Here is a 17,351-nt window from a genome sequence, read left to right on the forward strand (position 1 = left end):
AAAATAAGGTCTGTGAACACACACATACATGAAGTTGATATGTTTACTTTTTACTGCCGGGATCTTGGACGTAGGGACTTGGGTTCACAGCAGTACATTTCCATGGATTGCCTTTACTCCACAATTCCATGTATATAGGTTACTCAGGAGCTCAATATTTAGATTAAACATCAACACACCCCAAAATTCTTGTCCACTGTCCACACTTTGAGGCAGTCAGGTCCTTTTGTGAGCCCCCATGCACTTGGCCTCTGCCTCAGTCATGCTCCCTCTTGGCTTTTGCCTTACAGGAAGGGGATTCCTGTCTGTCTTGGTCTCCTGACCCTTTCCTCAGAACAGACTCTGAAAGCCTGGTGAGTGGAATCCCACCTGGCAGCCACATTTGTGCTCCCAAATCCTCAAAATGATTGGTCCCATTTTCTTTATTAGAAGTGTTAAAATGGCTCGGGCAACCACCCCCCCCACCCCCCCATGAGAAGATGCCCTGTGTCAATCACCCTTATATCTTGGGGTGTTTGGAGGCTCTTATTCTTTGCATTTATCACTTTTCTCAACTCTTGCATCCCCTGATATCTCTCTCCCACTCATATCTTGGCTCCTTGTCCCATCTATTTTGTACATAGAACTCTATGGGGAATGTTGGCCTCATTGGTTTAACTTTCCCAAGTGTACTCCAATCAGGCAAAGTTGTATAGCAGGCTTTCCTTAACCCTTAGATGCTACAGAGGATCTTGAATGCTTAGAGAAACCTACTTAATAGAGAAGGTATTTATTCATTGTCTTAAAAGCTGTCACCTGCTCCTGCTACTAGGAATTATTTTGGCTGATATTTATTTTGGTTCTCCTGAGTCACAGACCTGTGAGTGTCTAGTTTCTGATCCAGGAAAGCACTGTGAGAGAAAGGTAATGAGATGGAGAAGGGAGGACAGCCTAAAGAGGCAGCAAGTTTGACGGGATCATTGTTGTTGCCAACAGGACCTACACTATGCCGAGTGTATGGAACAAATGTGTATGGAACAAAACTGAGAACCTGCTCCTGATGATTGAGATTTGAGGAGTTTTTAAAAAAAAATCTAGTTGGAATATAGCTGGTTTACAATGTTTTGTTAATTTCAGGTGTATAGCCAAGTGATTCAGTTATACATATAGATATATATATGTATCTATTTATACTGTTTCTATCTATACAGATATATATTTCTCTGTATCAGTTTCTTTTCTTTTATAGGTTGTTAAAAAATACTGAATATAGTTCCCTGTGCCATACAATATGTCCTTGTTGGTTTTCTATTTTATATATCAGTTTAGTTCAGTCACTCAGTCCTGTCCGACTCTTTCCAACACCATGGACTGCAACATGCCAGGCTTCCCTGTCCATCACCAACTCCCAGAGCTTGCTCAAACTCATGTCCATTGAGTCAGTGATGCCATTAAATCATCTCATTCTCTCTCATCCCCTTCTCCTCCTGCCTTCAATTTTTCCCAGCATCAGGGTCTATTCCAGTGAGTCACTTCTTGACATCGTGTGGCTGAAGTATTCGAGCTTCAGCTTCAGCATCAGTCCTTCCAATGAATATTCAGGACTGATTTCCTTTAGGATTGACTAGTTTGATTTCCTCGCTGTCCAAGGGACTCTCAAGAGTCTTCTCTAACACCACAGTTCAAAAGCATCAATTCTTCATGCTCAGCTTTCTTTATAGTCCAACTCTCACATCTGTACATGACTACTGGAAAAACCACAGCTTTGACTAGACAGACCTTTGTCTGCAAAGTTGTGTCTCTGCTTTTTAATATGCTGTCCACGTTGGTTATAGCTTTTCTTCCAAGGAGCAGTTCAGTTCAGTTCAGTTCAGTTGCTCAGTTGTGTCTGACTCTTTGCAACCCCATGAATTGCAGCACACCAGGCCTCCCTGTCCATCACCAACTCCCAGAGTTCACTCAGACTCACGTCCAAGGAGCAAGCATCTTTTAATTTCATGGTTGCAGTCACCATCTGCAGTGACTTTGGAGTCCAAGAAAATAAAGTCTGTTACTGTTTCCATTGTTCCCTCATCTACTTGCTGTGAAGTGATGGGACCAGATGCCATGATCTTAGCTTTTTGAATGTTGAGCTTTAAACCAGCTTTTTCACACTCCTCTTTCACTTTCAGCAAGAGGCTATTTAGTTCCTTTTTACTTTCTCCCATAAGGGTGATGGCATCTGCATATCTGAGGTTATTGATATTTCTCCTGGCAATCTTGATTCCAGCTTGTGCTTCATCCAGCCTGGCGTTTTGCATGATATATTCTGCATAGAAGTTAAATAAGCAGGGTGACAACATATAGCTTTGAGATTCTCCTTTCCCAATTTTGAACCAGTCTGTTGTTCCATGTCTGGTTCTAACTGTTGCTTCTTGACCTGCATGCAGATTTCTCAGAAGGCAGGTAAGGTATTCCCATCTTTTGAAGGATTTTCCAGGTTGCTGTGATCCACACAGTCAAAGGCTTTGGCGTAGTCAATGAAGCAGAAGTAGATGTTTTTCTGGAATTCTCTTGCTTTTTCTATGATCTGATGGATGTTGGCAATTTGATCTCTGGTTCCTCTGTCTTTCCTAAATCTGCTTGAACATCTGATAATTCTCAGTTCACGTACTGTTGAAACCTTTCTTGGAGAATTTTGAGCATTACTTTGCTGGCATGTGAGATGAGTGCAATTGTGTTTGAGCATTCTTTGGCATTGTCTTTCTTTGGGATTGGAATGAAAACTGACCTTTTCCAGTCTTGTGGCCACTGCTGAGTTTTCAAAATTTGCTGGCATATTGAGTGCAGCCTTTTTACAGCATCATCTGTTAGGACCTGAAACAGCTCAGCTGGAATTCCATCACCTCCACTGCTGCTGCTGCTGCTGCTAAGTCGCTTCAGTCATGTCCGACTCTGTGTGACCCCATAGACGGCAGCCCACCAGGCTCCCCCGTCCCTGGGATTCTCCAGGCAAGAACACTGGAGTGGGTTGCCATTTCCTTCTCCAATGCATGAAAGTGAAAAGTGAAAGTGAAGTCACTCAGTCGTGTCTGACTCTTAGCGACCCCATGGACTGCAGCCTACCAGCCTCCTCTGTCCATGGGATTTTCCAGGCAAGAGTACTGGAGTGGGGTGCCATTGCCTTCTCTGTCACCTCCACTAGCTTTGTTCATAGTGATTCTTCCTAAGGCCCACTTGACTTCACATTCCAGGATGTCTGGCTCTAGATGAGTGATCACACCATCGTGGTTATCTGGGTGATTAAGATCTTTTTCGTATAGTTCTTCTGTGTGTTCTTGCAACCTCTTCTTAATGTCTTCTGCTTCTGTTTCTGTCTTTTATTTTGTCCATCTTTGCATGAACTGTTCCCTTGGTATCTCTGATTTTCTTGAAGAGATCTCTAGTCTTTCCCATTCTGTTGTTTTCCTCTATTTCTTTGCACTGATCACTGAGGAAGGCTTTCTTATCTCTCCTTGCTTTTCTCTGGAACTCTGCATTCAGGTGAATATATCTTTCCTTTTCTCTTTTGTCTTTTACTTCTCTTCTTTTCTCAGCATTCGTAAGGCCTCCTCAGACAACTGTTTTGCCTTTTTGCATTTCTTTTTCTTGGGGATGGTCTCGATCACAGCCTCCTGTACAATGTTACAAACCCCTGTCCATAGTTCTTCAGGCATTCTGTCTATCAGATCTAGTCCCTTGAATCTATTTGTCACTTCCACTGTGTAATCATATGGGATTTGATTTAGGTCATACCTGAGTGGTCTAGTGGTTTTCCTTACTTTCTTCAATTTAAGTCTGAGTTATATATAGTAGTATGTGTATGTTAATCTCAGACTCCTAATTTATCCCTCACCCCTCCTTATCCTTTGGTAACCATAAATTTGTTTTCTACGTCTGTGGGTCTCTTTTTGTTCTGCTTATAAGTTAATTTGTATAAATCTTTTTCAGATTTCCCATATAAGTGGTATCATATGATATTTTCTTTTTCTGTCTGGCTTATTTCACTTAGTATTATAATCTCTAAGTCCATCCCTATTGTACAAATGGCACTATTTCATTTTTCTATGGCTGAGTACTATTCCATTATATAAATATACCATATCTTTATCAATTCATCTGTCAATGGATATTTAGTTTGATTCCATGTCTCGGCTGTTGTGAACAGTGCAATAATGAATATTGGGGTGAATTAGTCTTTTTGAATTATGATTTTCTCTAGATATATGCCCAGGAGTGAGATTGCAGGATTATATGCACAAAAATCTGGTGCCTCTGTATATTAACAATGAAAAATCAGAAAGAGAAATGAAGGATACAACCTCACTTATTGCATCAAAAAGAATAAAACACCTATGAATAAATCTATCTAAGGAAGGACAAGATCTGTACTCTGAAAACTATAAGACACTGCCAAAAAGAATAAAAGATGACATAAACTGAAGGAAAGATATATTTTTGGATTGAATGAATCAATATTGATTGTACTACCCAAGGCAATCTCTATAGTCGATGAAATCCCCATCAAATTACCAGTGTCATTTTTCATAAAACTAGAACAACACATTTTAAAATTTATATGGAAACGCAAAAGACCCCAAATAGCCAAAGCAATCTTGAAAAAGAAAAATGAAGCTTGGAGGCTCCCTGATTTTAGAATATGCAACAAAGTTACAGCAATTTAAAAAGTACTGGCATAAAAACAGACATGTAATTCAATGGAACAGGATAGATATCTCAGAAATAAACCCATGCGCCTATGGTCAATTAATCTACTACAAAGGAGGCAAGAGTATACAATGGAGAAAAGACAGTCTTTTTAAGAAATGGTGCTGGGAAAACTGGATAGTGATATATGAAAGAATGAAATTAGAACATTCTCTAACAACACACACAAAACTAAACTCAAAATGGATTAAAGACCTAAACATAAAACTGGATACTATAAAACTCCTAGAGGGTACATAGGCAGAACTTTGACATAAAATGCAGCAGTATCTTTTTGGATTCCTCTCCTAGAGTAAGAGAAATAACAAAAATAAACAAATGGGACCTAATTAAACTTAACAGCTGTACACAGCAATGGAAACTGTAATGAAAAGACAACATACAGAATGCAAGAAAATATTTGCAAATGACTTGCATGATAGGGGATTAATCTCCAAAATATACAAATAGTGCATACAGCTTAATAAAAAAAAGAAACTGAACCCAATAAAAAAAATACAGCTTACAGTGAATGGTGTCAGATTCGTGGTCTCTGAAGGAGAAGAATTCACTCTGGGACCAAAGACGTGGCCTCAGTCATTCAGAGGTTTATGTAGCAGAGATTTTATTAAAGTGAAAGGATAAGTAAAATCTTCCAGAAAAAGGCACTGGAAGGGGTAGAAGAGTACCCACCATCACTAGTTTAGGTGGGGCATTATATACTCTTTTAGTGGACTGCTAAACATAGGTCAAAGAAATACCTCGAGGCTGTGAAAGTTTTACCAGGCTCCTCTCCCACAACATACATCTTGCAATAACATCAATACAAGATTAACCAAGGGAAACAGTCTCAGGATAAGATGTCTCTGGATGAGATATTTTGTATCCATATAATCAAAGGCATAGGTTTTTGAAGAAAAATAGGTTTCCAAATAAGATATATTGGTTTGAATTATAATCATTAACATAAAGCCTAATAAAAACATTTCCATGAGTAAGATGTATTGTTTTGCTGAATAATCATTAGCTCTGGGCATAAAGTAAGCTAATTTCAGGTGAAATAGTTTGTTACCATAGCAACCCAGAGCTTAAGAAAAACATCCTATGTGACTAAGGTGAAGGAAAGTAGAAAAAAATGTTTGCCCCCTCCTTCTCAAGGGCGCTGGACTTCCTATCAACCAACCTAAGAATAAACTCTCTCAATAGGCAGAAAATCTCAATAGACATTTATTCAAAGAAGAGATACAGATGCCCAAAGGTCAGATGGAAAGATGCTCACCACTGCTAATTATTAGAGAAATGCATATCAAAACTACAGTGAGGTATCACCTCACGCAGCTAAGAGGGGCCATCAATAAGAAGTCTATAAATAACAAATGCTGGAAAAGGTGTGGAGAAAAGGAAACACTCATATATTGTTGGTGGGAATGTAAATTGGTACAGCCCCTAGGGAGAACAGTATGGAGGTTCATTAAAACAACTTAAAAATGGACCTGAGGTATTTGTCCAACCCCTCTTCCCTCATTGGAACAGGCTTGCTCCAGCAACACTATCTTCCAAGACATCTGACTTGCACTGTGGGTGCCAGCTGAGCACCCTCCTGAAAATGCCAACAGTGGAAGGCATGATATCTAAAGGGCTGTTTGCAGTGACCCCCAGGGTAGGAATATGAGTGGAGCACAGATGGCCTATTGTACAGCTAGCTGTGGCTATGTAGACATCATACAGAAAAGTGATATGATATGTTGTGATGATCCTGTTCATCACTTTTTATCTCTTTTCAATCTCTCACTTCCCTTTATCAGACCTCTGCATTGCATGTTTTTGCTGGCTCTTGCACAATTCTTTGAGTTTCCCTTTTTTGTTTGGGGCATAAGGATACCAGATGAGTCCCCATAGTGCCTCAGACAATTCCCAATTGATCATCTTTCTGCTCTCACTAAGTGTTTTGTGCATTTCCAACATCATTTCTCTACTTTTATCATTGAACATAAAATTGAGAGTGGAAGAGACTGTTTAGAATGTAGGTGAGACTAAGTGGCCTAGAAAAGCCTCATCAGAACTAATCAGAGGGTTCAATGTGATGCTCACTGATAGTTGGTGAAAGGGAAGGAAAGGAACCTGGATAATTTAATTTAAAATATTAAAAGTAACTTTTAGAACATATGGAAAATAATTCCTATTGCCTTATCAGGAGGTGGGCAGATTTACTACATGGAAAAAAAAAAAAAAAGCAAGAAATGAATTGCCAGCATATGTTAGCAGGATCAGCATAATTGTGAGAAAAAGAAATTCAAACAGATGTCCATTTTACGTCTGTGACTTCTCGAGTGGTGTTTTCCATGTACTTACTAAGTCTGCATGGCTTGGAGGAGAGGGTGTTGACTAGTTCCTTAAGGTTAGAGATAGATAATTATAAGGCATTTACTGTTTCACTTACTGGCTCTCATTAATTCTCACCTCCCACCGAAAAGAGTGACTATACCCTTCTTCCCAGCCCCCTTCTCTTGCTACCAAGCGTCAGAAAATTTTTTAATCATTAATAATATTTTTTAAGCAACACTTCCTTGCTTATTTTCTTTTAATTGCTTTTGAATTAGTTTTATATCTTAAGCAAGGCATTTCATTGCTTATTTACATCAGAATAAACTTTTTAGAGAGGAAGATGAAAAACCATTTAATATTTTATATTGTAGCATATCAGTGTATTCTGCAGCAAAAACTCACTTGTGAGTTCATCTAGTGATAGATAACTGATGTGTTAGGTGTTATATATTCAGAAATACTTGGTAGATTTTATATAGGTGCTTAAAATATGCTTATGAGTATTTAAGAAACTGAGTGAGATAAAGAGAAGACAAGGGAAGGTGGCCCAAAAGAGCTGCATTGTTAAGCCACCTACCTCTGTGGGTGACTGGAATCTAAACCCACGGGGAAGCTATAAAGGTGTGTCAAACATATACCTGAGGGTTATCTCTCTCAATGGCAAGGGATGAGATATTGGTACAATGTCTTCCATCCCTCATAGATGTTAAGGTTTGCCTTTGGGAAGTGCTAATTGCCTGATACTTTTGACCTGTTTTGCAAGCTGTCAGAGTAGCCTTCATAGGCTCTGAAAAAAGCCTGGGCATAACAAAGCAGATACACAGGCTTTTAAAAATTGTTCAGAGTGTGCTGAAGTGGTAGGGCTCTGGTGATACTGACAGGACTTTGACTCTGTCTGTTATACTCTTCGGCAGAAGTGGATACTCTCATGTCTGTATACTTGCCTCCCTACTCTGTCTAAGCTTCTTGGCTTCATGTTCTCCTCTTTATTAATTTATTTCCTCATTTTCCTGGAGTACGTCTTCAAGGAGCTGCTTAGGAAATGATACATATGTGCTAAGTCACTTCAGTCATATCTGACTCTTTGCGACCCCATGGACCACAGCCCACCAGGCTCTTCTGTCCAAGAGATTCTTCAGGCAAGAATACTGGAATGAGTTGCCATGTCCTCCTCCAGGGCATCTTCCCTATCCAGGGATAGAACTCATGTCTCCTCTGTCTCCTGCATTGTCAGGGGGGTTCTTTACCACTATTGCCATCCTCAAGGAGCTGCTTAGGAAAATGATATAAAGTAAGGCATTGAGTTCCTGCATGTTTAAAGTCTTTTCATTTGAACATGTGATTGATAACTCTGCTGAATGTAAAAAACTAGATTTAAAATAATTTTATTTTAGAACTTTTAAAGATAGGATCTTCTTAAGTGTGATAGTTTCCAACACTGTGATGAAAAAGTCAGAAGTCATTTTAACTATTACTTGTATAGGACTTTTTCATATATAATCTTCTGTAAGGACACTTGTATTATTTTCTTTCAGTGACATTTTGTATAGCTTCTATATATTTGGTATATTTTCTTCATATTTCTCTTATCCATTTTTTTTAATTTATGGGTATTCTATTAGTAAGATAACAAACCTCTTTATCAATCCTATAATTTTCTTTCTGTCTCCTATACCATCATTTCTGACTCATCCCTCCCCCACAGTCTTTGGGGATATTTCCTTGATGTTATGCTTTGATAATTTTATTGATTTTATAAAATGTTCACAGCATTTTAAAAAGTATTCTGTTCTTTAGATATGTGTGGGTTACTCACATGGTTCAGAGAATACTAATAACAGTTTCTTTGGAATTTCTATTCATCACAAATATCTGTTGATGATAATTTTGGATTGTATGTTCATTTTCAAGGGTGAGGCCCACAAAAACTGATTTAGGTTCTAGGTACATGGGGAAATTAGGCAGTGAGCTATTTTTTTCTTGGTAGGGGCTATAATGGAGGTGTTGTTTCGTAGTATTTCCTGCCTCCTGTAAATAACAGAACTACTCTTACCCCTTTAAATATTAGCAGGGCAAATGGCTCCTCAGCTAAACTTCCCTTGGAACAATCTCCCACTGGGTGCGGCTTCCTACTCACTTTCCTGAGAAGGAAGCTGCTTACTTTCCACTTCCTCTTTCACACTCTGAGGGCTGAAATGCTGACAGGGTGCTGGTGAATGAACTTCCACCATGCTCATGGGGACAACATGCTTGGAGATGTTGGAGCAACAGAGGAAGGGGCCTGATCCCTGATAACCTCTTTGGACAAGCTGCTGACCAATCTGAATACACTTCTGCCTGAACTACTACCCTTGTTTCAACTGCTTAGTTTTACCATAATAATAATAGCATAATTCAGGAGACTCTCCAAGCATCAGTGTTTATTGGTATCCTCTCTGATACCATTCAGTTTCTTCCAAGAAGGATCCTCCAGTCTCTTGCTGGCTTCTTTATTAACTTGAACTTCTACCAAGCAAGATGAGACTATTGCTTCTCCCTAAGCCCCTCAACTCATTTCCACTGCAACATTACTTTCCCATATTTAGCACTAAGATTGTTTTCTTTCTTCCTTGAAATGATTGCTCCCATCCCTAGAAAGTAGAGCAGTTGCATTCATCTCCTTGTTTTAAATGGAATTGTTCATCTTAAGTTCATCTTTATATTTCCATTAGAGGTTTGCTGATAGTATGTGCTGAATAATGTATGTCATGAAGAAAGAGTCTATGAAGTTACATGACATGCTAATTTGGTACTAACACAGCCGAACAAAAGATCAATGAAAAATTTTCTACCACTGAATATTGTTCTCTGACTATAGGGAAACAAACTGTAGGTATATGCCATTCTTTCTTCAGGTTTAATAAGAGAACCTGGGAGAAGAAAGCTGATAAATCAGAGTCTTTCATATGTAACATTTTATATGAATGGAAACTGAATTGAGCTGCCATTTTGCTACCTCCTTAGGGAAGCAAAGGGTCACGAAAGGAGCAAGATTTCCTTAAAATTCCTCTGATCTAATAGTGAATGTGAATAGCTCCTAATCATGTATTCCCATCATTTTTAGCAAATCATAAACATTCTGATACTGATAGTTTTAGGTTTAAAGATAAAATGAACTATCATTCATTATAACACTTATACATAACAAATGATGTGTATTTATATAACTGAAATTTTTTCTTGCTAAGGAGTTTTCTTAAGTAGTTTTCTTTTTTTAAAGGTTAAGCACATTATGCAGTAAAAACAATAATTTCAAAATTAAACAGGAATATATCAGTTTATATTAATAGTAGCTATACATAATTTAAGCTTGCTACAGTAAAAATGAAAAGTTAAAGTCATTAGAGATAGAAGTAAATTTACCAAAATTTAATTTACATAGTAATTTTGATTGAACTTATTTTCAGTGTCAGCTACAAATTTCCACTTGCCATGGGTACTTGTAGAGGTACTCCAAGGATTAAATCATGTGCTGCTACAGTTGCTGACCTTCAACACCGCTGAAAGGAGTTCAGGGTGGAGAGCAAAAATGAGGCACTCTGTGCTTGGGAAAATTGGCAGGACAGGTCTTCAGATAGATATTTTCAGGAGCTGATTTTATGAGCCCAATTCTTGTATCACCCCATATCTAGAAAAGCATTAAACTCCTTCATGGTGACGACTATTCCTTGTGACTAGCAAAAGCTTCACGAGACCAGTAGAAACCTGGGAAAATATGTGTTTGATTGCATGCATTCCCCCTTCACCAAAATCACACAAATACTGACCTTTCCCCTGCCTCTTAGGAGCAGATTCTCAGAGCTACCTAAGGTGCTGTTTCCTGGACTGTAGTCCTCATTCCCCTCAAATAAAACTTAATTTGCAACTCTCATATTGTGAATTTTTTGAAAGTCAACATCAAGCAAAAGTGGGAAATATAATGGATCAAATGTTTAAATCATTGTTAAAAAATTATTGTATAGGAGAACTTTTTTTGGTCTGATATAAAAATAGAAAAGCAGTTTATTGCTGGGGTTATTTTATAAGGAACAGTGAATAACATGATAGATTATGCCTTGAACCTCAGCTCATGAGTTTTTTAAAAAGCTGAATATATCACCCCTTTATAACAGCAGTCCCCAACCTTTTTGGCACCAGGGGCCAGTTTTGTGGAAAGCAATTTTTCTATGGTGGGGGGTGATGAGACGCACGGACAGTTCAGGTAACGTGACCAGTGGGGAGCAGATGAAGCTTCCCTTGCTTGCCTGCCGGTCACCTGTTGCTCACCTCCTGCTGTGTGACCTGTGGGTGGGGTGTGTGGGGAAAGAAGCTGGGGACCACTGCTTTATAAAACTGAGATGATATATTAAAATCTGAGTTAGCATTAACTCATTGCGAGGAGTTAAGTGACTGTGGTTCAGGCAGGTATGTGTTAGAGATAGAGTTCTATAACAAAGATTAGACCCTGGTATGTAAATAGAGGAATGAATGCATATTATACTAGCTAGTAGTTCTCAACTTAGTTTTATATTTATGTCTATGACCCATTTTGAAATAATATTTGCATATGGTAAAAGTTAAGAGTCAAACTTTTTTTTTTTTTTGCATATGAATGGCCAATTGCTCTGGTACCATTTGTTGAAGTCTACTCTTCTTGCTGTACCTTGGTACTTTTGCTTACAATCAATCAACTATACCTGTATTAGTGAATTCCTGACTTTATCTTTTCCATCGATCTTGTCAACCACAAGCTGGCACTTGCCATAGGCACTTGCCATCTACCTCTACCAGGATTAAATCGTGTGCTGCTATAGTTGCTGACTTCCAACACCCCTCTAAAGGAGAACAGAGTGGTGAACAGAAATGAAATGAGGCACTCTGTGCTCCCAGAAAACTGGCAGGGCAGGTCTTCAGATAGTTAGATATTCTCAGGAGCTGATTTTATGAGTCCAGTCCTTGTTCAGTTCAGTTCAGTCGCTCAGTCATGTCCGAACCCTTGTGACCCCATGGAATGCAGCATGCCAGGCTTCCCTGTCCATCACCAATCCCAGAACTTACTCAAGCTCATGTCCATCGAGTTTGTGATGCCATCCATACATCTCATCCTCTGTCGTTCCCTTCTCTTCCCACCTTCAGTCTTTCTCAGCATCAGGATCTTTTCAAATGAGTCAGTTCTTCACATTAGGTGGCCAAAGTATTGGAGTTTCAGCTTCAACATCAGTCCTTTCAATGAATATTCAGGACGGCTTTCTTTTAGGATTGATTGGTTGGATTGCCTTGCTGTCCAAGGGACTCTTAAGAGTCTTCTCCAACACCACAGTTCAAAAGCATCAATTTTCAATGCTCAGCTTTCTTTATAGTCCAACTCTCACATCCGTACATGACTATTGGGAAAACTCAGGAAGGCGATGGCATCCCACTCTAGTACTCTTGCCTGGAAAAGGCCATGCAAAGAGTAGCCTGGTAGGCTGCAGTTCAGGGGTCACTACGAGTTGGATACGACTGAGTGACTTCACTTTCACTTTTCACTTTCATGCATTGGAGAAGGAAATGGCAACCCACTCCAGTGTTCTTGCCTGGAGAATCCCAGGGACAGGGGAGCCTGGTGGGCTGCCATCTATGGGGTTGCAGAGAGTCAGACACGACTGAAGTGACTTGGCAGCAGCCCTGGGAAAACCATAGCTTTGACTAGACTGACCTTTATTGGCAAAGTAATGTATCTGCTTTTTAATATGCTGCCTAGGTTGGACATGGCTTTTCTTCCAGGGAGCAAGAGTCCATGGCTGCAGTCACTATCTGCAGTGATTTTGGAGCCTCCACAAATAAAGTGTCTTACTGTTTTCATTATTTCCCCATCTATTTGCCATGAAGTGATGGGACCAGATGCCATGATCTTAGTTTTCTGAATGTTGAGTTTTAAGCCAACTGTTTCACTCTCCTCTTTCACTTTCATCAAGAGGCTCTTTAGTTCTTCTTTGCTTTCTGCCATAAGGGTGGTGTCATCTGCACATCTGAGGTTATTGATATTTCTCCTGGCAATCTTTATTCCAGCTTTTGCTTCATCCAGCCTGGCATTTTGCATGATATACTTTGCATATAAGCTAAATAAGCAGGGTGACAATATACAGCCTTGATGTACTCCTTTCCTGATTTGGAACCAGTTTGTTGTTCCATGTCCATTTCTAACTGTTGTCTCTTGACCTGCATACAGATTTCTAAGGAGGCAGGTCAGGTGGTCTGGTATTCCCATCTTTTGAAGAATTTTCCGTAGTTTGTTGTGTGTGATTCACACAGTCAAAGGCTTTGGCATAGTCAATAAAGCAGAAGTAGATGTTTTTCTGGAGTTCTCTTGCTTTTTTTGATGATCCAATAAATGTTGGCAGTTTGATTTCTGGTTCCTCTGCCTTTTCTAAATCCAGCTTGAACATCTGGAAGTTCATGGTTTGTGTACTGTTGTAGCCTGGCTTAGAGAATTTTGAGCATTACTTGGCTAGGATAGGAGATGAGTGCAATGGTGTGGTAGTTTGAACATTCTTTGGCATTGCCTTTCTTTGGGATTGGAATGAAAACTGACCTTTTTCGGTCCTGGGGCCACTGCTGACTTTTCCAAATTTGCTGGCATATCGAGTGCAGCCCTTTTATAGCATCATCTTTTAGGACCTGAAATAGCTCAGCTGGAATTCCATCACCTCCACTAGCTTTGTTTGTAGTGATGCTCCCTTAAGCCCACTTGACTTCACATTCCAGGATGTCTGGCTTTAGGTGAATGATTACACCATCGTGGTTATCTGGGTCATGAAGATCTATTTTGTACAGTTATTCTGTGTATTCTTGCCACCTCTTCTTAATATCTTCTGCTTCTGTCAGGTCCATGGTATGGACCTTTATTCTGTCCTTTATTGTGTCCATCTTTGCATGAAATTTTATGAGTCCAATTCTTGTATTTCCTCATATCTAGAATAACACTAAAATCCTTCATAGTGACTACTGCTTCTCATGATTAGAAGAAGCTTCACAAGACAAGCAGAAACTTTCTTAAAAAACATGCTTGATTTCATGTACTCCCCCTTTACCAAAATCACATATATACTGTCCTTCCCTCCTACCTCTGTGCAACAGTTTCTCAGAGCTATTGGAGGTTCTGTCTCCCAGGTTGCAGTCCTCATATTGCCCCAAAGAAAGCTTAATTCACTACTCTCATATTGTGCATATTTTCAAAGTCAACAGTTATAATGACTGATGAAGTGACCTGAACTCTATGAGTATCTGGAGCTTTGGTTCCAGAAGCAGCCCCTGGTACCCATCCATCTCCTCAGAGAGTCCAGATGAATTTGGTAAGTCTCTCCTGGTTCTCAGATCTAGCATATATGTTGATGATCCTGAGTTTTATTTGGCAGTGAAGAAGGTTGCCTGCCCCCTCCCAGTTGAAAGATACTGGAGGGTGGCAGTTGAAATATACTAGGGCATACCCACTTATGGCCTAGACATTGAATGGGGCTCAGTTGAAAATACAGAGGAATTACCACCCAATTGAAAGATACTTGGGTGGGGAGCTTGCTGAAAGATACCAGGGAGGTCTGGTTGAAAGATAATGAGGAATATCCAGGGCTCAGTTGAAAGATATCAAGGTTGCTCAGTCATAGAAGACTGAGTGGTATGTGCTGAGTAGTTAGGTAAGATGCTTTTCCTGATCTGATGATTTTTCTCAATCCAGCTGCCTTAATAAAGTTTTATGGGATAAAGGTGAAGATATTAATGAGAGCTTTGCTCTGAAGAAAAGGAACAAGACTCTTCCTAGCCAGTTATGGTTTTCTCAAGTGACTGAAAAATTTACGGGAGTGGTGGAGGCCAAGTCATCATATTATGCAGTGCTCCTACAGGGAAACCCACTGATTAATTAAAACACTTGCTATTCAAGGGTCACAGATAAGAATTGGCCATTTAGATAACGAAGTTGTTGTACACATACACAGTGGAATATTGCTGCTGCCGCCAAGTCACTTCAGTCATGTCCAACTCTTTGTGACATTATGGACCATAACACACCAGGCTCTTCTGTCCATAGGATTCTCCAGGCAAGAATACTGGAGTGGGTTGCCATGCCTTCTCCAGGCAATGGAATATTACTCAGCTATAAAAAGGGAACACATCTGAGTCAGTTCAAATGACCTACAGCCTATTATACAGAGTGAAGCAAGTCAGAAAGAAAAAGACAAATGTTGTATATTAATACATATATATGGAATCTAGAAAGATAGTACTGATGATCCTACTTCATTTCAGTTCAGTTGCTCAGTCATGTCTGACTCTTTGCAACCCCATGAATCGCAGCACGCCAGGCCTCCCTGTCCATCACCAACTCCCGGAGTTCACTCAGACTCACGTCCATCGAGTCAGTGATGCCATCCAGCCATCTCATCCTCTGTCGTCCCCTTCTCCTCCTGCCCCCAATCCCTCCCAGCATCACAGTCTTTTCCAATGAGTCAACTCTTCGCATGAGGTGCACCAAAGTACTGGAGTTTCAGCTTTAGTATCATTCCTTCCAAAGAAATCCCAGGGCTGATCTCCTTCAGAATGCACTGGTTGGATCTCCCTGCAGTCCAAGGGACTTTCAAGAGTCTTCTCCAACACCACAGTTAAAAGCATCAATACTTCGGCACTCAGCTGTCTTCACAGTCCAACTTTCACATCCATACATGACCACAGGAAAAACCATAGCCTTGACTAGATGGACCTTTGTTGGCAAAGTAATGTCTCTGCTTTTGAATATGCTATCTAAGTTGGTCATAACTTTCCTTCCAAGGAGTAAACGTCTTCTAATTTCATGGCTGCAGGGCAGCAAAGGAGACACAGACATTTTGAACACAGCGTGGGAAGGAGAGGGTGGGATGATTTGGGAAAATAGCATTGAAACATATACATTACCATGTGTAAAATAGATAGCCAGTGGGAGTTTGATGTGTGACACAGGAAACCAAAGCTCTGGGACAACCTAGAAGAGTAGGATCGGGAAGGAGGTGGTGGTGGTGGGGGAGTGGGGTGGTTCAAGAAGGAGGGGACATATGTATACCTAATGCTGATTAATGTTGATGTATGGCAGAAACAACCACAATATTGTAAAGTAATTAGCCTCCAATTAAAATAAATAAATAAATAGAAATTAAGTAAAAAAAAAAAAAAAAGAATTGGTCATTTGGTGACCTGAGAACCTGTGGTGGTCTTGAACTGCTGAATGGAGGTACTGAGACACGTAAGAGGGCTGAAGCGGCTCTGGGGTGACTCCAAGAGGAGTTAAGCTCACAAAGAGCACACTGGCCTACCACACAATCTCACTAGTGAATTTCATCTATGACAAATTCAACTAAAAATGGGAAATAGAGCCTGTCAAACAGAAACAAGGAACGTGAGAAAGCAGACTCTAACACTCCATCTAGTGCTACAAGACTTGTACTTGAAACTACATACCAAATTGGGGAAATTACACTAAAGGAGATCTTTATCTAAAATGCCCAAACTGGAGGACTTTTGATATTCCAAAATTGTTATTTTGACGTGTGCAGTTAGAAAAAGCCGGTTGTAAAATCAAGCAGACTGAATGGAATGTTTACTTTGGCATCTAGAAGCTTCTAAAAGAGGAAACAATAATGTAACTTCTTTGCAGGATTCCAACTAGAAATTGCTTGAAACTGTGTCAGAACTAAAACAGGTGGCTAGCCCTGACACTGCCTCTCCCTCTGTTCCTTCTGTGAATCCTCTCCTATCTGAACTGCCTGGCCCAGATGCCTTTTTCTCTTCCAACTCTTCTGCCTCCTGCTGCTCCCTTTTCCCCAGCAAAGGAGGATTAAATACAAAAAGGCAGAACTGATTATAGCTTCCTTGCAGGGAAACTATTGAAGGGAGAAATGTATCATCCTCGGTTCTAATCTATACACCTTGGACTCAAACAGAATTTAAGGCCTTAGCCAAGAAATTTCCCAGTCCAAGTCAGGATCCTTTGGGATTTACTAAAGAATTTGAATTAACCATCCAGGCCTACAAGTCTGGGGTTTCAGATAGATATAAACTAATACAGCTGTTAGTTTCTGAAAGCAAAGCAAGGGAATGAATATAGAAAGCAGTGTGGAAATGCCCCTTAATGGACTTTGAATCACATAGTCCAGAGATTTGTACTGAAGGAAATAGCTTGAAAATTGCTCAAACCTCTCCCAGCACTTTCTTCAAAAACCATTAAGTGGACAATGATTCAACAATGCAAGCAAGGATTGAATGAATAGATCCAGGCTATTATGGGAGATTGTGGGGGG

Source organism: Bos indicus x Bos taurus, chromosome 16 (genome assembly GCF_003369695.1).
Source record: "Bos indicus x Bos taurus breed Angus x Brahman F1 hybrid chromosome 16, Bos_hybrid_MaternalHap_v2.0, whole genome shotgun sequence".
In the NCBI taxonomy this organism is placed as follows: domain Eukaryota; kingdom Metazoa; phylum Chordata; class Mammalia; order Artiodactyla; family Bovidae; genus Bos; species Bos indicus x Bos taurus.